At 39.5% G+C, this 21240-nt stretch overlaps 1 long non-coding RNA gene across 1 annotated transcript; it reads right to left on the bottom strand.

Moving 5' to 3' along the window:
• Positions 1-783: 783 nt before the first annotated feature.
• LOC135087428 (uncharacterized) lies at positions 784-1887 on the bottom strand. The gene is made up of 3 exons (XR_010260813.1): positions 1443-1887; positions 1107-1336; positions 784-924 (listed from the first exon to the last, which is right to left on the bottom strand). It is a non-coding gene; the product is annotated as an uncharacterized LOC135087428 (long non-coding RNA).
• Between the last annotated feature and the right edge of the window lie 19353 nt (positions 1888-21240).

Genomic DNA, 21240 nt, shown 5'->3' with positions numbered 1-21240 from the left:
TATGGGTTTTTTGCTATTTGTATTTATTATCAATATTGTAGAATACTAAATTCTCTACAAATTTTGTTTAAAAAAAAATTTTATACGGTGAACCGTTTTCGAGATAGAGGGCGGAGAGCGCGCGGTCACTGCATCACTTCAGGTCAACTTAAGTGGTTTAGGTTTTTCATACAAAAGGATTTTCCCGCTAATTCCCGTGGGAATTTCGGTAATTACTTGTTGTAAATAAGCTTTAAGTTTACTAAGATACCTACATGCCAAATTTCAAGCGTCTAACTTCCGTTAAGCGTTTAGATTTTTCATACAAAAGGATTTTCCCGCTTATTCCTGTTCCCGTGGGAATTCCTAAGTAAACTATAACCTGCCCAGGTGTATGAAGAATAATTGTACCAAGTTTCGTTAAAATCCGTCGAGTAGTTTTTGTTTCTATAAGGAACATACAGACGGACAGACAGACACAAAAAGAGTTATGCCCACTTAGTATGGGACCTTTGGCCTGAGGTGGACAGACATTACAGCATGTAATTTGTTATTTATTAAATAGTCTATACCAGTAAGAAACAGAATATAAATATCATTTTGTATCCAAGTCCTTAAAAAAATTTTTTTTTGCTTAAGACTAGAAAGGTTAGAAGCAAAATAAAACACCATTTTTTTTATTATTATTATTTTAATCTGACTCATGGGTCAATAAAATATTGTCTAGGAACTAGGCAGGTGGAAATACATGTTCCTAATACCTTGCCCAGCTCAAAAACCACAAAGTTGTCATAACATGAGCACAGAAACCTACTGTTATTCGGCCAATATCAGGGCAAATGAATCCTCGTCCCATCATGTGTTTGTTGGGGCTCCACAGCATGTGTAGCAGCTCGATCAGCTCACTGCCACTTAAGGATGACATATTTGGTCAGATCCCCGCAGCTGAAACAAAGAAATTAATTATGGTATCATTCAAAATTCATTCTTTAAGATATTGAGATGTGATGTCAATTTTTATCTATCAGTAAGAAGTATTTGTATAGAAAAAAATATACACTTTGTTCAAATATATCAAGCCAATGTCTTTAATAAAATATAATGAAAATAATTATAAAAAAACTTACTTGACGAGGTGAAATCTGTTCCATTATTACATTATTTTCGAATATGTGATTCTCTTTCCATGTTAATATGCAGTCTATAGAACATATTTGTAACAAAGACAATCCACGTTAACAGTGACCAGTGCTAGAGGTTGCTTCTTCATTTGAAATATTATTTGTCCTTGATTGGTGCAGAGCCACACCGTGGCCACGGTCCAACATGAGTGACAACATACACTGCTGTTATCAATCTAAAAAAAAGTTTTATTAGGATTATGGTAATCTACGGTAAAGGTAGTTGATTAAATACATTGTAAAAGGTATTCAACAAGTCCACACGCTCATTCAATAACTTACCAGCTGAGGAGTCATCCACTGACATTATAACCAACTGAACAGCTCTAGGCTATGTCGCCTCCTCTGCATCATGTCAGCTATACAATTGATACATATCATAGGTTCCTCATGAGGTTGAGGAATTGCTAGTTGCATTATCCAAAATCGGGCTGGGGTTAACATTGGGGCTCGGGTCGGAGTCCATACGTAAGCCGTGGTCGGCGTTTAGGCAAGGTTCGATGTCCGAAAGTGAGCCATTGGTCATTGGTTGAGTGAGATTCGTAGTTCGAGAGTATGCCAGGGTCATCGGGAAGGGAAGCATCGAGGACCATGGTCAAAAAAATAAAGACGTCAAAAGGGAAACTTATCCAACACTCTTCTGCTTTTATTTTGGCAAAAACTTGGTTTTGAGAACTAAACAACACTCACGATGAAAAATACAAAACAAAGCGAATGACAGATAACAGCTGTGGTAATATTTTCAGTGTTGCCATGCTAATAATGTGGTGATGAATAAAAATAATCGATATAAAAATCGATTGTATTTTTGATGACTCGAAATAAGGTGTATAATAAGGTGTGTGTAAAATAAGGTTTCATTTAGTTATTTAAATATTTTTGGTAGTGTTATTAGAATATTAAAAAGGTTTTATAAATGTCATTTTAATGATTACGTATTTAAAAAAATAATAATTATCATAGTCAAACAACAATCGATATGAATCGATTCTTACCGATAAGATTCATTTTGGCAACACTGAAATGAGTGTTAAAGACAGGAAGTTGTAATTATCACATAAAGTACTATTTAAATTGGATTTTTATAAAGGCAAATTGACACAAAGTTACACTAAGTGAATACTTTAAAAATTAATTAAACATTTTTGGCAAATTCATATTTTCATTAGCAGCTTGTCCACGCCAGGCCAGAAATGAACATTGTCCTTTTACTGATTGCATTTTTGGCATCAGTATCGATCACTAATCACCCCCTGATAGTTATTTTGAAAATATATTTCATGCACGGTAATACTATCTATACAGTATTCCAACTCGGCCATATTTTTGAAATAAATGTCAACAGCCCCGCGGTACTTCACGGTATGACAACATGCGATAGGGCTGCCCACCTACAGTACTGGTACCCATTCTAATTACATCTGTCTACTTAGAATTTCTATCTAGTTTTGTGATTGTAATTTTTTTTTATTTAGACAAACAAAATACTTTGTGAATGGAATAGGACAAAAATGCGCGTTGTTTTGTGTTTAATACAATATAATTTTTATTTCAAATCAAACTGACTGAAAATGACCATTTTTGACTGTTAATAACTTATTTTTGACAAATTTGACCGTAAATGACGGTAGTCAAATTCAATCACCTTAGTCATTTTCAACACTAGCTAGGCCATCGACGTCCGTTCGGCACATTCGCGACACCCCTAACCCTAACTTTTGGATTTCGACCGCGTCCCGAGATTTGAAATTCTAAGGAAAGCTCGCGTTTCGTCGTTTTATATGAAGTTATAATACTGTATGATATTATTACCGTGTTTCATGTATAGAATTCTGTCCGTCTGTATGTTCCTTATAGAAACAAAAACTACTCGACGGATTTTAACGAAACTTGGTACAATTATTCTTCATACACCTGGGCAGGTTATAGTATACTTAGGAATTCCCACGGGAACAGGAATTAGCGGGAAAATCCTTTTGTATGAAAAATCTAAACGCTTAACGGAAGTTAGACGCTTGAAATTTGGCATGTAGGTACCTTAGTAAACTCAAAGCTTAGTTACAACAAGGAATTCCCGAAATTCCCACAGGAATTAGCGGGAAAATCCTTTTGTGTGAAAAATCTAAACCGCTTAAGTAGACCTGAAGTGATGCAGTCACCGCGCGCTCTCCGCCCTCTATCTCGAAAACGGTTCACCGTATAAAAAAAGTTTTTAAACAAAATTTGTAGAGAATTTAGTATTCTACAATATTGATAATAAATACAAATAGCAAAAAACCCATAGGAAATGAGATATTTCTAAAAAAAGCGCAAAAAACCGATTTTTGTGACCGTTGACCTTGAAATTTAATAGTTGCTTACTCCCTACCATATGTAGGTTTTGAGACAACTTTTAGGGTGTCAATATACACGTATTTACAGACTTACAGCTGGGTATCTCCAATTCCGAGGTGAACTTACTATAATGACTGGACTATAATAATTGAGTTGGATTTCAATTTGTCAACGTTAAACGAACTATTAAAATACAAATAAATACCTTACTTACCTCCCGGAATCAACTGGTAGTTTAAAAAACGAAAATTTAGTTTTTAATGTTGAGTGTAAGCAACCATCTACTTTACAAATGTTATAATACACCTTTTTTGTTGTTCACTCATTTTCGCAGAAACAAAATAATTTCATAAACGCGTGAGCAGCGTCACTCAAGCAAACGCAGTCGCGCCTCGCATTCGTCCAAGACAGTCTTGATAACGCGTACGTGAGCGGTGTCTATGTGTGCGTGGCTCGAGCGCGCTTAGTATGGAGTTTACCTTCTGTTATATTTTGTGGCTCAAGCGTCAGGGTTGAATAAGCAAATTAAAATAAATAAAAACTTAATTTTAAGAAGCATTTATTGTATTTACGATTGGTAAACTTTAATCTAGTGGTTTTTTTATAATCGTACCATCTCTAAAGTACCTATTAATAAACTTCAGTGTTGCGATAATTCGAAATTGGACACACAGTTTTAAAAGGTGTAGTGTCGGAGAATAGACACGGTGAAGTAAAGTTAATGTTTTTATTAGCTAAATAATTTTTTTGCTACAGTTTTTTGTCATAAGTATTTCAAAATTATTTAAAGTGTAGTTTTTTTTAATTATTTAAATTACTGCAGTTAATTATTATTCCTAAATATTACGATTTTCCATTAAAGAAGAATAACAGTGCTGTTGGAACAATAAACCTTGATTGCGACGATAATCGACCGAGCGTGTATAGAAATACGCGTGTGCTCACAGGCGCGTCACGGCGCGTGGCGGCCTTGACTGATTTGCAACTTGAAGTTGTCGCGCGCTGTAGATAATTATCTCGGCCGGCATAGGCGAGTGACGGAGGCCTGCCATAACTCGATGAAATCAGACACATTACTGAATTTTAATTATTATGGCAGGTTTGTTACAAATTAATTATTATTTCAAAAATATGTATTTTACTGACCTTTTATTTTCCTTATTTTTCAAAAAATGTGTATTTATCCTCGTCGCCACTTGTAGTGTACCTAAATGTGCACACTGGCTCACCGTCACACCAAGCGTCTCACTGCGGCACGTCCGTACTCGCCGGCGTCTGCCGTACGACTGACTCGTCCCACTCGTAACGACGTCACGTGACTGCCTATCACTTGTGTACGTGAGACAGCGTATTGTATCTATCTAGTTATGTCCTCCAACATGCCATCACGCATTATCCAAGTACCTAAATAAGCATTAAGATAACGAAATAAGCATATTAAGCATTTATATTACAATAACAATCTAAACTGCTGATGCTGAGTCGGGATAATTGAAATCAACATCTTGCAGTTCCCGGTAGACGCCTCACGCCACCGGACCGATAATCAGCCCTATATAAGGAGCCCGTGATGATGGACACGGCCTGAGCCGAGGTCCGAGCCTACCGTGGCGCCCTCAGGCCGCGTCCGTAGTCCCCCTCGATCGGGCCCACTAGAGTGAGCCCGCCGTAGGCTGGACTTTGGTCCAACACCGCGGTGGGCAACCCTCTAGTTGGGTTCGCCACTGATCGGGCGCCTTATGCGCTCGATACGGCCCGATCGCGAACGTCGGTCTGCGACCGACGCGGACGAGCCTGGGCTTCGCTTCGCGAAGCCCACACTCGGCCTCGTAGGCACGCGCACCGACGATCGCCAAACGGCTAGAGTACCTTCTGTACTCGCCACTCTGCCCGGTGAAGCTGGAAAAGCTCCTCAAGCTACCAGCGCGCGTCCCTTCAAAAAAAAAAAAAAAAACAAAAAAAAGGTATTCATACATTAGATTTTAGGCTTCCCACTTCGAAGCACCTTAGGCTAGTACCGTTCAATCGCTGAACATTTAGTTGTAATTTCTGTACTTTATAACTTCATTTAAATCATTGAAAGTTTAAAGTTGTAGTTTTTTTGTAAAGTCTGCTCGCCGCACAAACTTGACTGGCGCAGCCGGTAGGATCTCGCGTCGCGATAATCAAAGTATAACGATTATATCGGTCTTGAGCAATCGCGGTTAGGCTATCAAGTCTACAACGGCGGGATCCACGAACCAAACAAATAAGTCAAGCGGCACCAGCACCAGCAGCAGCACCAGCAGCAGCAGCAGCACCAGCAGCAGCAGCGGCACACCGAGAAGATATGGGGGTGAGCGGCAAGTGAGTAAACCTTTTCGCTACCGTTTTTGTACCATTCTTCCCAAATTTTTGTAACGTTCTTTATCCCAAATCATAATAAACGTTACTGCTCGTAGTTCCTTCCACTTTAAGGATTACGCCAGCGCTTAGTAATAGGAAAGAAATATTTTGAAATTGTTTATTTTATCAGAAAATTGTTAATTAATTAAAATGGAACATATAAATGTTATACCTAGTGAAATGTTAAATTTAATACCGAAGTTTGAAGGCGACGGTAAAACATTGAATTTATTCCTAAGGGAATGCCAATATGTTATAAATATATAAAGAGGCCCTGATGAAAATGTAACACAAAACAGTTATGTATTTCATGCGATAACCAGTAGATTAGTAGGACGCGCAGCGGCATTGTTAAGCGAGCGCGAAGATATTATTACATGGATAGCATTAAAACAAGTGTTAACCCAGCATTTTGGAGACCCCAGATCGGAAGCTTGCATAGCGATCGAACTAGAACAAATTAAAATCCCACCAAAAACATTCTGTAAAAAACTAGCCAAGTCTCGATGGAGCTGCTTGTTTATCTCTAAAAAGTAATGAAATCTAGACAAAGTCGTGCCAAGTCTATGGTTCTTTACTGCGATTTCTTTTTTATTATAGTTAATGTTGTGTGACTTGGCCGTTGAAGGGTACAAAACCAGGTGCTCCATGACACCATTGCACCAATCTGTTGCCAGAACCACTACCCATTGACGATGGAAAATTGCCACTTGGAAAACGTTGATTTAATAACCAGTGAATTGTAGGCTTAATAAAGCTGCGTATTTCAATAATACTTATGCATAATTATTGATTATCTTAATAAAGATTGTTCAACGGCCAAGTCACACAACATTAACTATAATAAAAAAGAAATCGCAGTAAAGAACCATAGACTTGGCACGACTTTGTCTAGATTTCATTACTTTTTAGAGATAAACAAGCAGCTCCATCGAGACTTGGCTAGTTTTTTACAGAATGTTTTTGGTGGGATTTCACTTCTTTTTGTAGAATGTGGCATAATTATTTAACGTCGTCGTCCTTTAATATTATCGTCATTTTTTTTACGATATTAAACACATCTTTAAAAAGGACAACGAATCAGAATTGATTTAATAATAACTAGAGGGGAAAAAAAATCTGGACACCGCGGTGCAGAAAATCGACGCTCAAAGTGCTAGCGCCATCTAGCGGTGAGCGGTACAGGCGAACACCACGGCGCCGGTGTGGCGCTAGTAGTATTGATTATTATGAATGTGGTGTTACTCCAGATCTTCGATTTTCCTAGTTTTTATAGTTTTCCCTTTATGTGGCCATTAAACCCTAACTCTGTACCAAATTTCAGCTCTCTGAGTTAATGGGAAGTACTAGTTCTATTTTGATGATCATCAGTGAGTGAGTGTCATAAATGCGAAACTTTGCTTTCGCTTAACTTCGGAACTAATTGACCTACAGACTTGAAATTTTGGATTTTAAGTGTGTGATTATAGCTTACTAGATGACGAAAATTTCTGCGTTCTGGTCTTATCTAAAGGTTCTCAAATAGAGGCCTGAAAATGCGGCGAAATGGTTCCAGTAAAGGATGGTACGGCAGTGTTTGCTTCGCGCTCGACTTGGCGGGGGCACTGCCGTGCCCCCAGATCAAACATGGAAAGTCGTATAGCGAGTTATGTCGTCGTATTCAGAATGTTAAGAGCACGCTAATGTCCAAAGTCAACATGATTGAGGACGAAGGCATTAAAGCAGCTAAAGTAATTATATACGATAATACCGCGTTAAATGTCTTTCTATTCAATGTAACTGAAGACATGATTAGAGTGATTAGACTTAGAGGATGCACCACATTAGAGCAAGCCCTAAGCATTGTGTCTGAGGAGGAAAACTTTCAATTTCAGTACAATATGAAAAATAAGAACAAAACCACACCTCCTAGTAAACCCAGCTTTACCCAATCTCAACCGGCATTTAAACCGAATTTCGTATCGCCAACTCAAGCATTTAAGTTTGGCATACCTTTCAATAATAATAATCCATTCAAACAAAACTTCACACCTTTCAATAGGTTTAATCCAAATGGACAAAACTTCAGATATAATATGCCACAGAATCCTAATAATATGTCCAATCAACCCAAGTTTGTGTTCTCAAACCAGAACCCACAAAATTTCAGATTCCAGCCTAATCAAAATCCTAGACCTATTTATAGGATGCCTAGCAATAATAACAATCACTACAGACCTAATCCATATTCGGTTCCAATGAATCGATTCAATCAATTCCCACAACAAAATAACCAATTTAAATTCGGATTAAGCAACCCACCTTTGGCGCAGCGTCCCTCATACAAGTTGGACACTGATGTTTCAATGCGTTCAGCAGCTCCAATCCATCATAACTTAATAAATAACCCTGAAACCCCGGAAACACTCTTTTACGAGCCCGAGCCCGAGAGTCCCGAGGACCAGTACTATTATTACTACGACGGTCAGTACGAGGACGTACCTCAGTATGAATCAGAGCAAATAGTAGAACCGGAAACTCATAATGACGAAAATTTTCAAATAGAAGCCTCACCGGATATAAATCGGAAGTGATAAATCTAAATTATTATGACGGAATGTTAAGATTGCCACACGTGTTAATACCTGAAATTAAAGCAAAGTTTATGATAGATACGGGAAGTACACGCACGATCGTTCATAAGCCCGAAAAAGGCTAACGAGTATTTCAACGCCTATAAATGTAGAGCCATTTGAAGTCATTAGCACGCACGCGCGTAGTAGCCATAATGAAGTAATCCATATTCCATTATTAAAATCATTTGCAACCACAGGAAGTCATAAGTTTTACGTGTATAACGTAGACAATCGTTTCGATGGCTTGATAGGTAGCGACTTGTTAAAACAGTTGGGCGCTACCATAGACATGGACAAACAAATATTAAAAACTCATAACACACAGTTGCGAATAATATATAGCCCACCATATGAAGTAAGTATAGCACCGCGATCCGAGTCACGAGTTAAAATCCCCACCACTGTGTCAGAGGGTGACGCAATATGTTAACGGTAGAACCTTTTCTGTAGTAGAATTTCTATACAAAGTAACTATTGTCTATTGTTATTAGAGTAAGATGGACTGGGGCGTGAGCGAGACGAGGATAACAATTGTCCGTTACTTTGATTGTGTGAGCTCATGCCTCAGTCGCCGTTTGAACACGCTATTACTGTCACGTTTGGATCGAGCCCTGTGTTTCATTTTGCTGACCTGCCCTTCGACGTTAATCAACCCCGCGTCCTGTCTTCTACAAAGTGGTCCTTCGAGCCGGATCGTCGAAGAATATGTCGTTATACACTCGCAGCAAATCCAGAAACATCGGGCCCGATAATAAAGTACCACGGGGAAACTCTACGCGCCCTCAACAAAGATTGCCGTCGTGTGAGGAAGAACGACGCATGGAAGAGGAACGACATCAACGAGAAGTATCGGCGCCCAGTACGAAGAATCTGTCACATCCTGCTACAGATTCGGGCATCGCAGAATCACGCTTCAACGTACAGTCGCCTTCCAGTTCCAGTCGACACGGCAACCCGGAGGCTATAGTTCCTGAGATCCCGTTAGAAGGAGGGACGGTGCACGATCACACAATACGTCGTGCACCCGAAACCTGCAGTACGCCGACAGAAAATAGCACGCGCCCGAAAAATAGCACGCGCACCGACAAAACCACGTGCACCGAATACACCACGTGCACCGGAAACACCACGTGCACCGAAAACACCACGTGCATCGAAAACACCACGTGCACCGAAAACACCACGTGCACAGAAAATACCACGCGCCCCGTCACGCCCCCGACCCTCCGCCGCGCCGCCACCGCAGCGTCCGCAGCGTCCGCAGCCCACAGTGTGTCGTCCCGTTCGAGTCACGCTCAGCGAGAAGCAGCGCGTCGCCGCATCGAGTACGAAGCGGAGCTTGAGTTGTTTAAATCGAAACAACGCCTAGCTCAAATGAAAAAGGCGATGCAGCTAGCCGAGTTAGAAGCTGAGGAAGAACTCGAGGATGAACCACCCGAACGAAACCGTGAGTCGCTTGTTGGGGAGTGGGTCGAGAAATCGCCCTTCAACGCTGCAGAAGAGGCAGTACTTTATCGCCCTCGCATGGAGTTGCCGCGACGACAAGCAGCGATACACGTGCCTGCGGCGGAAGAGCGTCGCGATACGTCGAGGGAGCGCCGCTTGCCGATCGAAGACTTGGCCGCTGCACTTCGTTCAATTGCGAAGCCGCGTCCTACACCGCGCGCCTTCTACGAGCTGCCAAACTTTTACGGGGACCCTGCGGATTGGCTCTTCTTTAAGAGAAGATACGAGGAGTCATCGGCCACGTACGAGTTCAAGCCGTCGGAAAACTTGGCAAGAATTCAAATGGCGGTGCAAGGCAAAGCTAAGGAGCTCATTGAAGATTTGCTCCGCACTAGCACGAACCTGAACGAGTTAATACAAGTGCTAGATCGAACATACGGAAACCCGCATACGTTACTTCAATGTGCAATGGCGAAAATCAGAAGCTTGCCCCACGTCGCTGATAACGATAGTGTAGCACTACGAAACTTTAGTGCCGCAGTCCGTTCATGTGTGTCTACATTGAAGAACATAAAGGCGGACGGATACTTGAACAACCCTCAGTTAGTGCGGGAGTTATTAGACAAGCTCACGCCCGCACAACGCACGGAATACAGCAAGTTTGCCCGGCGAGTTTCATCGGAAGTGAACATCGACTTACGAGTGTCACCGACCTTAACTGTGCTAGTGGATTTCCTAGAAGAGCTGGCCGACACAGCTGCGTTTTTGGTGTCTACTGACATGGGTGGAGCACCTTCAAAGCCGAACCTACCCAAGTCTACGTACCAAAGTAGACAGCCAGCAAATACGTCGACTGCACGTCAACCGAGCCGTATAGTACACAAAGTGATGGAAGTCACTGAAAAAGAACCGGAAGTAGTGTGCGAGTTGTGTGAAGGACAACATCGGTTGCCAAGCTGCAGTGAATTTGTGAAAATGGAACCTGATAAGAAGTGGGACTTAGTTAAGAAATATAAACTTTGTTTCAAGTGCCTGGTGAGGAAACATAATCGCCTGTCGTGCCGAGCGAAAAAGTGCGGCAAGTGCGAATATAATCACCATCAGTTGTTACACGTGACGAAGAAACCGACAACTGACGAGCCCGACGAGTCGCCACCAACCGAAAAAGTAACGAATTTAAGCGAGAAACGAATGAAATCGTTGCTGAAAGTGATGCCGGTGACAGTGAAAAATGGTGATATCGAGCAACAAACGTACGCACTACTAGACGATGGCGCCACGGTGTCATTAATCGATAGCTCAATGGCGGTCAACATTGACGGACCGAAGTCACCGCTGCACATTATTAGCGCTGGTGGCCATTCGGTCGTTGACCGGGGGTCGAGAAGTGTCAGAGTAGAGCTACGTGGGCCTAACAACAAAAGCCACACGCTTACTATGCGCACGATCAACGCAATCAAATTGCCGCCACAAACCATACCGAAGGAAGCGATAAGCCGATGCAAGCATTTACGAGGTCTGGGCTGCACCGCGATGAAGAGCGCTGAGCCTCTGTTGTTGATCGGACAGGACAACTGGGAGCTTATCGTTGGAGGCGATGTCAGAAGAGGAAAATCCGGACAGCCGGTGGCATCCCTTACTGAATTAGGGTGGGTGTTACACGGTCCAATTGGAAAAATGGGAAACATCGAATCCGTCAACCACGTTTCCGACTTAAACGAATTGGTGGAACAGAAATTCGAATTGGATTCAATTGGAATCACAGAAGTGAAGCGCAATAATCTTGAGGACGTCAAGGCTACAACAATCCTTAAGAATACTGCGAAGTTCACCGAAAAAGGATGGTCGCAAGATAAGTCCATCTGGTTTAGTGGGCCGGCATTCCTGCGCAAACCACAAGAGGGATGGCCTATGGAAGCTGCTGCTGAATGCACTCCTGACGCAAACATCGAGCTTCGAGCGACGCCAGTTTGCGTGACAGCGGGAGCCCTGGAGCCGACGATAGATGTCACAAGGTTTTCTTCGTGGACACGCGCCGTACGTACTACTGCGCGTGTACTAGCGTGGCTGCGCCGACCGAAGACGAAGACCTGCTCTATCACAGGAGAATTGATCGATGAAGCGGAGACCTACTTGATCAAACAGTCGCAAAAGACGGCATTTTCATTGGACCTGAAAAAGATCAAGATAGGCGAGCCATTACCTTCGCAGAGCTGCCTGAAGAATTTGGACCCAATGCTCGATGAAGACGAACTGCTACGCGTAAGGGGAAGGCTGGGGACCGCTGATATTCCCTACGAAGAACGCCTGTAGCGTTGCAGTTTTGGCTTTTTTCACAAATTGATTTTCTTTCTCGATATTCTGATTTTGGATACCACTAGCGACATCTATTGGCGTGATTCAGAACTAATTTGCAATAGATGGCGCTTTTTGCTCAGTTAATTGAAATATATTTTATTGAAACATTTCCTAATGTTTTTGTTTTGATTATTCTATTTTTTAATAGAATATTTTCAGTGTTCAGGAGATTGTTTTCATCATGGTTTTTATTAGTATTTGCTTTTTGCCTAAGCGGCGAAACGAAACGTCTTGCGATGTCGATGACTCGCAGGCTGTCAGTTGAGCTGTCAAATCACTTTGGAATTTTGGTCGATCTTGCGCAACCGCAATTTTATTATTTTCGGGGATGTAATCCCCTGTGTTTCAAATCGTGGAATGCAGAATGCATCCACGATAATTTCTTAATGTATTTTTAAAATAAACACACATGAGGTAAGTTCCCGTCGGAGAATTTATTTATTTTTTCGTGGTTGATAATTTTCGTATTCCGGTGCGTGTTGTTTCATGTGATCGTTTCTTTCAGAAATTCCCTAAATCCTGTTCGGATGAGGGTATTGGGATGCTGAAAACTGCGAGTGAAGTTTAAATTAGCGAGCAGTTTTCGTGAGTATTTGTTTCCCATTGCGGTTTTTTTCATAACCTAATGCCACGTTCCACTTGTGATTCTGACACTCGTATTTTTCGTTTCAGATGCGGGATTTTCAAATTTCATAATTTTACAAATGTTTATAGTTCAAACATTTCATATTTTACGATTTTACATTTCATAATTTCATTTCATATTTCACAATTCTATAATTTAAACACAATATTTTGATGATATTTCATATATTTTAATTTCTCTTCATTTCGTATGAAATATTTGTCCTTTCTAAACTGCTGATCTCTTCGCATTTCCTCCTTGTCATCAAACCTCTGTCTCTGCAAGAGTTTGAACGCTTACCTGTCGAAGAGATGCAAGAGCTTCATCTGGCACTGCGCGCTTGAGGCCGTGGAGGACGCTGCTTGGAGCCTAAAAGTGTGCGAGACCCGTTGGACCCCGGAAGAAGAGAGGAACGTTCAGGGTAACGGCTTATAACCGCATGGCTTCCAAGGTACCCACTTTTCCATCCTTCAAGTAGGAGTCTTTCCGACCTGACATCGTGCAGTTATCTTAACTATTAGAGTCTTTTAATATTTAGGCTGAGTTTTAAGAAATTTGTAGTGGCAATAATATTCACCAAACCGAACCTAATTAACGACCCTGAATCCCTTGAGATTGGCACTGTTACAGTAGTTATTATAATATCGTAATTGTTAACTATATACGAGCATACGAGATAAAAATAAATTGTGTCAATTGAGAGGGAGCTGTTTTATTTACATTTTCTAATTTCACACAAGGAACGGTAACTTATATAAATTTCTGCAAGCCGGACAACCTCTTTTTCACGTGCAGACAACTCACCATCTTCTCAGTCTGCACCGGTGGCGGTTCAATTCCAGTCACCAAGCCGCCAGGAAAAAATCCTTTCTTGCAGTGGCGCCCATCTTTTGATGTTTATTATTGCCACATTTTTTTTATGAAGTTTATGGGTGGAAAGCCAATAATAGAAGCAACATTGTGTGCTGACTATCCGCTCATACACTTCTATTTTATTGTTTAATAATTTTTATTAGGGAATCTCTCATGTGTGTGCTGTTGTTTGTCTTGATTTTTTCTGTAATTTATTTTATTTGTGATGCCCACATATTTTTTTTCAAGTTGTCAACCTTTACATATTATTATGTTAACCATTATAACAGAGCGTACTACTCTATATGAGGTTAGTTTACATGATGTTAGGTTACATATTTTTTGTGTTGCAACTCTTATTTTGTATATTATGTTGGGACAAGTAAGTAACATTTTTTTTGTTAGGTTATATTTATTTTATACCTACACTGCTTTTGGGCTTTATAGCTTATAACTTTTAGTTACTTACTTTAATTATTTTGCTTTTTCATACAAGACAAACACAGTTTTAGTTTTAATTTAATGTTTATTAATTTGTACTAATAATAAGTAAGTACATAATGTATTTTAAAGTACCTACCCAGATATTTTGTTACATAATGCTAACTAAAATCTTAAATATTGTTTATGTACTAAGGTAACAAATTGCTTTTGTGTCACTATGGACATATAACCTTTATTTCTTGTTACCTAGTACACATTATTTTGTATTAATTACATAATGTTAGCATAATATTATAACTTTTATTAGTTTTTGGCAAATATTTGTTTACATTTCAATACTTTTGAATCATAAGTAATGGATTTTAAATAATTTAATACAGTTATACCTAATAGTTATTTAGGCATTATACTGCAGTGTATTATAGATTTGGTACATAATGTTATTACTGGCTAGTGAGTTGTTTGTGGGTACACTTGCTAACTTGTTAATTTTTATACGAGAATAACTTAATTGATTATCGATTGATTTTGGTTTTGATAACAATTGGAAAGTTGTTAATTCTTGTAAAGTGCCATTCTCTTAAATTTGTATAAATTAATGATTAATTTTCATTTAACTTTTGGAAAATATTTTTGCCACTTAGTTTTTTTTTTTTTTTCAAAAATAATTTTATTAGGCTACCTTCTTTAAGGAAGTTTTTTTTTTTAATTATGGTTATACTGTGGTTATACCAAGGTTCTTAGTCGTAGGACTTAGGATTTTTTTTTCTGGGTAGGTAGGTTCTTTACTTTGGTACCTAACTTATGAGTTTAGTTTTTAGAATTTTTTTTTTTGACACAATCGTATTGTGTATTGTTTTTCTGTTGGGAATTAAATAGATTCTTTTATAGCAAAAATTTTTTTTGGACACAATCGAGTTGTCGGGTAACTGCTACATACTTACTAGCCTCGGTGCTTTATCTGTAACTTAAAGTTCAGATTTTTTTTTTCCAGAGATTTTATCTCTGTGTTTTTGTTTTGTTTTGTGTGAGTGCTATGTATCTCCTATATGGGTCATTCCACAAAAATATGTCAACTCTTAGTCCGCGCCACATTTCACATGAAATATTTGTTAATATTTTAGTCCAAAATTGTTAAATAACAGCTCGCAATGTGCTTTATTCATCACCCATTTATATTTTTTGAAATTATTTTTAAAACATCTTAAATTACTTTTGAACGACCCAAAACGTCATTCCCTAGGCATGTCCGTACTCCAAAAGTTTGTGTTTTGGGACCCACATTTATAAAAACATCAACTTTATCCTTTGTTTTAATTAACGAATAATGTATTTAAATGTATATTACATCAAATTCTATTAATATTTTGCGGTTTCAATAAACAATAATTTGATTTTCTTTAGTTGAAAAATGGTCTACAGCTTTTAGCGTCATTCCCTCGCCACGCACTGATTTTATAATTTTGCGCTTTAATATGTATTTAGAGTGAATGACATTTAGTTGAGTTTAAAGTACGATACGAAGTTATCCTCAGACCATACTGGCTTTGCGGTAGCCGTTTTTTGAATTAGTGCAAACGTGCCAGTTGTTGGGGAAACATGTGTTAATCCAGTCACTTCGTCAGTCCCTAGTTGAGTAGCTTTATTGATTACAATAGGAAATTGTATATAATTTAATAGTATTTACGTGTGGTTTTTTGGCTATTTTCGGCACATCGTATTAAGCATCTTATAATATAAAGTTAATCTGCATTTGTGTTAAGTTTTACTCCAAATCGTCAGTCCCTAGAGCGTCAGGCCCTAGCTTTAAACGGCACTTGGGACTAAATTACTAGTTAAGGAATGATGTTTTTTATATAGTGATAATAAAAAAACAACTACATTATGTATATTAACTTATCTGTAAATGTAAAGGTTATAAGTTTTATACTTTATTAGAAGTCATATAGGAGTAATGTAGTATGAAAAAATTGAAAATTATAATTTCTCCTAAAATAAAGCATAAAGTGACTGGCCCTTTTAGACATAACATAATTAATTAATAACCTATAATTTACACTAATAAAGTATTCAAAAGCATCTTAAAAAAGTCACGGACAAAATGACGTCGAAAATATACAGATTTTTATGGAATGACCCATATACATGCCTCGTTTGTTTTGTTTTTTCCAGGGATGACATCATGTGCTTTTATGCACTATTCCCTGTGTTTTGTGTTTTGTTGCGATGACGTCCAATTTATATTGTGGCCAGCGACGTTTTTGTTCTGTGGTTTTTAACCCAGACATTTTTTCTAGGGATGACATGTGTTGAAATATACACTTTCCCTAGGGCCCACTGGATGGCTATTCCAGAAAATATGTTCGTAATGGCTGAAATAGCCTTACAACGTTACTGGGGATTCGAGTACCACTGGTTCACAGTTGGGACTCTATGGGGAATTTTGAATGCAGGTGGCAAGCAGTGTAATTTGAAACTGATGCTTACAGGTATGAAAGAGAGGTATGAAAGATGATTGTATGTTAGTGTTGGGTTATATTTATGCTCGGACAGCAGAGATTGTTTTAGGTTTGAAGAACATCAGTCCTGGTAGTTGGTTTTCATCTGGTTTGTAATGCTTAGTGAAAAGTCAGTTTGTTTTGTTCCTGTTATGTCAGCATACCCTACAACTCGTTGTTTGTTTTCTCGATTTTTTTTTTTTCCAGTTGAAGTTTCTGCTGGAACGTTTTCTTTTGAGGTCTTTCTGCGTTTAGACACATTTTTTTTTCTTTTTCAGTTTGTAGTTCGCTGAGGGCAGCTCAGATTCTTTCTCCGTGCGAATGTCTAGGGGGGAGGGTATTGTAGCGTTGCAGTTTTGGCTTTTTTCACAAATTGATTTTCTTTCTCGATATTCTGATTTTGGATACCACTAGCGACATCTATTGGCGTGATTCAGAACTAATTTGCAATAGATGGCGCTTTTTGCTCAGTTAATTGAAATATATTTTATTGAAACATTTCCTAATGTTTTTGTTTTGATTATTCTATTTTTTAATAGAATATTTTCAGTGTTCAGGAGATTGTTTTCATCATGGTTTTTATTAGTATTTGCTTTTTGCCTAAGCGGCGAAACGAAACGTCTTGCGATGTCGATGACTCGCAGGCTGTCAGTTGAGCTGTCAAATCACTTTGGAATTTTGGTCGATCTTGCGCAACCGCAATTTTATTATTTTCGGGGATGTAATCCCCTGTGTTTCAAATCGTGGAATGCAGAATGCATCCACGATAATTTCTTAATGTATTTTTAAAATAAACACACATGAGGTAAGTTCCCGTCGGAGAATTTATTTATTTTTTCGTGGTTGATAATTTTCGTATTCCGGTGCGTGTTGTTTCATGTGATCGTTTCTTTCAGAAATTCCCTAAATCCTGTTCGGATGAGGGTATTGGGATGCTGAAAACTGCGAGTGAAGTTTAAATTAGCGAGCAGTTTTCGTGAGTATTTGTTTCCCATTGCGGTTTTTTTCATAACCTAATGCCACGTTCCACTTGTGATTCTGACACTCGTATTTTTCGTTTCAGATGCGGGATTTTCAAATTTCATAATTTTACAAATGTTTATAGTTCAAACATTTCATATTTTACGATTTTACATTTCATAATTTCATTTCATATTTCACAATTCTATAATTTAAACACAATATTTTGATGATATTTCATATATTTTAATTTCTCTTCATTTCGTATGAAATATTTGTCCTTTCTAAACTGCTGATCTCTTCGCATTTCCTCCTTGTCATCAAACCTCTGTCTCTGCAAGAGTTTGAACGCTTACCTGTCGAAGAGATGCAAGAGCTTCATCTGGCACTGCGCGCTTGAGGCCGTGGAGGACGCTGCTTGGAGCCTAAAAGTGTGCGAGACCCGTTGGACCCCGGAAGAAGAGAGGAACGTTCAGGGTAACGGCTTATAACCGCATGGCTTCCAAGGTACCCACTTTTCCATCCTTCAAGTAGGAGTCTTTCCGACCTGACATCGTGCAGTTATCTTAACTATTAGAGTCTTTTAATATTTAGGCTGAGTTTTAAGAAATTTGTAGTGGCAATAATATTCACCAAACCGAACCTAATTAACGACCCTGAATCCCTTGAGATTGGCACTATTACAGTAGTTATTATAATATCGTAATTGTTAACTATATACGAGCATACGAGATAAAAATAAATTGTGTCAATTGAGAGGGAGCTGTTTTATTTACATTTTCTAATTTCACACAAGGAACGGTAACTTATATAAATTTCTGCAAGCCGGACAACCTCTTTTTCACGTGCAGACAATTCACCATCTTCTCAGTCTGCACCGGTGGCGGTTCAATTCCAGTCACCAAGCCGCCAGGAAGAAATCCTTTCTTGCACGCCACCCCATCATTCTGGACGGCCGAGATCGAACTACCAAGCTACTGGTACAGCATTACCACTGCCGAAGCCTTCACGCTAATAACGAGACTGTGGTAAATTCGCTCCGTGAAAAGTTCTGGATCATCAAGCTGCGGCCGACAGTAAAACAAGTGGCGCAGAACTGCCAACTTTGCCGTGTGCGGAAAGCACAACCTACACCGCCAAAGATGGGAGACCTTCCATCAGCAAGGATGACACATCACAGGCGAGCCTTCACTCAGTGCGGCATCGATTATTTCGGACCCATGGAGGTTACCATCGCGAGAAGGCGAGAGAAACGCTGGGGTGTGGTCCTGACATGCTTAACCACGCAGGCCATTCACTTGGAGAGCGCCGTATCACTCAGCGCTGACTCAGCAGTCATAGGTTTATCACTGCGAAGGTTTATCGCTCGTCGAGGTAAACCAGAGATAATATATAGGGACCGAAGAACGAACTTCATAAACGCCGACCGTGAACTGAAAACCGCGTTTAAAAAGGAACGACAACTAGAAGAAGAGGCAACCACAAAGGGGATCCAGAGGAGCTTCACCTCGCCGGCATCACCACACATGAGCACGGTAGCTAAAAGAATATTTGCCTACGTAGCAACCACGCTGGAAGTGGACGGAAACAGTGCCACCGCTTCAGCCAGGCGACGTCGTGATCGTCGTAGACGGTGCTCTACTCCGCAACGTGTGGCCGCGCGGGATATTGGAAAAGGTGTACCCTGGACCCTGGCGCGGACGGGCAGGTTCGAGTTGCGGACGTGCGGACTTCCCATGGAGTGCTACGTTGACCAGCTACAAAGATCGCGGTTCTACCTACGTCAAATATGTAATGTTTCGGACTTAAGCCCTCAACCAGGGGGTGGAATGTTAACGGTAGAACCTTTTCTGTAGTAGAATTTCTATACAAAGTAACTATTGTCTATTGTTATTAGAGTAAGATGGACTGGGGCGTGAGCGAGACGAGGATAACAATTGTCCGTTACTTTGATTGTGTGAGCTCATGCCTCAGTCGCCGTTTGAACACGCTATTACTGTCACGTTTGGATCGAGCCCTGTGTTTCATTTTGCTGACCTGGCCTTCGACGTTAATCAACCCCGCGTCCTGTCTTCTACACAATAATTAATTATACTAACTTCGGACAAGGCGTCCGTATGCCCAGTGCTCTCGTGAGCTGTCAACGAGGTTACGCGTATACCGTGATCCAAAATAGTTCGGATAACTATATAACGATAACTATATCTAAACCATTCGCAGTAGAACCGTACAGTGTCAGTGAAATACCAGTTAATAATATCAGTGACGCACCGCAAGATTATGAGATCGACGAAGTGTTACAGCAGAATCTGGAAAAACTCAGGTTAGAACATATGAATGATGAGGAAAGAAAGGTTATTAGGAATCTTTGCTATGAATACCGTGATATCTTTTATTGTGAAAAAATACCTTTCAGCTTTTCAAACAATGTAAAACACCAAATCCGTACTAAAAATGAGGATCCTATTTACGTAAGACCATATAGGTTACCTCAAGTCCGGATTACTAATGTTTGGCCAAAAAACGTTTCCCAAATTATCACATCGCAAACAACGTCTCGCAAATTTTCATTTGGCAAATTCTCATTTGGCAAAACAACTTATTCCAAAGTTTTAATTCGCAAATGTCGTTTTTGGCATATTATTGTTTAGCAAATTATTGTTTGGCAAAGTATGTTTTGCCAAATGTTTCATTTGGCAAAAATATTTCACTATAAACTATTTACAAAATAATTGGATTGGTGCATAGAATGGAATACAAATTAGCTTGTGGTTATTATTTTGTTAAGTGGGTAGATAATATAAAATAATTTTCATATTTCATTCTTTTTGTCGAAATTTCCAAATGATTCATTAACAATAGAGGTGATTCTAGCGCTCGGCGGCCGCTGCCGCGGCACGCTCATTTCGCTCGCTTCGCTCGCTCCGTTCGCTCGCCTTCGCGCGTTAAGGGTCACTGTTCTAACCTAACCTAACCTAGTATTTTCTGCAATCTCTTTGTTTTACATAAAATTCTTGTGAAAACCATGATCATCTGCCTTATATGCTTTGATTTGTGGGTAACGGTGGGTAAGTATGTGAAGTGTCAATTTGACCAAACAAATTATTTGGGATTTAATATTTGGCCAAATAAAACATTTGCTATATAAACATTTGCCAAGTAAAATTTTGCCAAATGATAATTTGCCCAAATGAATTAGTTGCGAAAAGTACAGTTGCTAAAAGTTCATTTGCGAAATGAAACTTTGGCGATAAGTGGTTTGCGAAGTGAAATTTGGCGAAAAGTAATTTGGCCAAACGGAAGGATACCCTCAAGTCCAGACAGATGAAATTAACAAACAAGTCGAAAAACTTTTATTAGATAATGTAATTCAGGAATCACATTCCCCGTGGAATGCCCCAGTGCATCTAGTTCCAAAGAAAATGGATGCATCAGGTGAAAGAAAATTTAGGATGGTCATTGACTACAGACGTTTAAATGAAATCACAACCGACGATAAATACCCATTACCCAACATCGCGGATGATAAACTAGGAAAATCAATTTACTTTACCACCTTGGAT

Source organism: Ostrinia nubilalis (assembly GCF_963855985.1).
Source record: "Ostrinia nubilalis chromosome W unlocalized genomic scaffold, ilOstNubi1.1 SUPER_W_unloc_8, whole genome shotgun sequence".
Classification (NCBI taxonomy): Eukaryota; Metazoa; Arthropoda; class Insecta; order Lepidoptera; family Crambidae; genus Ostrinia; species Ostrinia nubilalis.
This window is presented reverse-complemented; position numbering and strand designations above follow the sequence as displayed.